This window comes from Zerene cesonia, chromosome 10 (genome assembly GCF_012273895.1).
Source record: "Zerene cesonia ecotype Mississippi chromosome 10, Zerene_cesonia_1.1, whole genome shotgun sequence".
Lineage (NCBI taxonomy): Eukaryota > Metazoa > Arthropoda > Insecta > Lepidoptera > Pieridae > Zerene > Zerene cesonia.
In genome coordinates this window covers 5,515,342-5,516,624 of record NC_052111.1, presented here as the reverse complement: position 1 = coordinate 5,516,624, position 1,283 = coordinate 5,515,342, and the positions used below count along the sequence as shown (strand labels likewise).

General features: G+C 31.6%; 1 non-coding gene across 1 annotated transcript; it reads left to right on the top strand.

Moving 5' to 3' along the window:
• The first annotated feature begins 468 nt into the window (after positions 1 to 468).
• Trnav-aac lies at positions 469 to 541 on the top strand. The gene has a single exon. It is a non-coding gene; the product is annotated as a tRNA-Val (tRNA).
• The last annotated feature ends 742 nt before the right edge of the window (positions 542 to 1,283 follow it).

The window sequence follows — 1,283 nt, the reverse complement described above, 5'->3', positions numbered from 1 at the left end:
TAGAACAAACTTGGCCACTAAAATAACCACTGTATTAGACTATAATTATTCATGAGCGTATTTTAATTGCAAACTATCTCGAAAGAAAATTTAAAACGCACGATTTTTTAATGTCTAATTATAAAGTCTGCTAAACTGCTCAATAAATTTTCGTTTTGTTCTTGGTAAAAATTAAATTGGTCTCCTACATTTCTGTGGCTTACTTAAAGCAACACACGTTGATTTTTTTGTTTGAAATTACTATGCACAATAAATAATTAAGTAATTATATTAAAACATTATGATTTTATGAATACTCTTATTTTTGAATACATGACATTTATATTATTAGCATCTTAACGATTATTGCAATCGATAAAAATGAGGTCAGTAATTGTTTATGGTCAAGTATAATTTGATAATTCAACCACAAAAACCAGTTTTAAAATAAGACGATAAAAATATCTTGTATATGAAACTGTCGTCAACGTTTCCGTGGTGTAGCGGTTATCACATCTGCCTAACACGCAGAAGGCCCCCGGTTCGATCCCGGGCGGAAACATGCTTTTAGTATTTTATTGTTGGATGTGCTATTTTTATTTTTTATTTTTGATATTCAATACTGTTTTCTTCTTTCAGTTGTTGCAGTAGATAAGTGAATTTAAAGGATTTCAGACTAAAAAATACTTATTACACTAAACAGTCACAACATTAATAAGTAAGGCGTAAATAACGCAAATGAACTATAAATACTTTAACGATAAAAATATTATAGTTACATTCAAACGCCAAAAACACTTTTGCGAACGCAAACTCAATTCATCGCTAATGAGCGCTGAAACAGACTAAAATCGAACAATTTACACTGGCAAATTATTTAAAATAGATGCGCTCTACAAAACCGAGCCTCATTGTGATTTCATCAAACAAATGTTACATTACTCTTACGTTAATTCGATTAAATCGGATAAATCAATACTAAAAGTAAACCTCAAACAATTAGCGGTTGTCAACTCTAGTCGTAATGCGTAAACACAAGTCGCTAACGAACCCGAGGCAGCCCTGCACAAATTTGCAATTTCGATTGGCGCTATGCTACCTACATAGGGCACATACCTGCTTCAAATCCCCTGCATTACGTGTTCAAAAAATGCATAATTTGCGTAATATTTGTACTACGTACAAAGTAGCAGCTCGTTTGAGCTCGATTTTGAGTTACTTTTCCGATTAATTAGAACTTTCTAGAGTTATATGTTATACACGCTTAGACAACTAACAATAATTCGAAATTAAATAAAGGTATT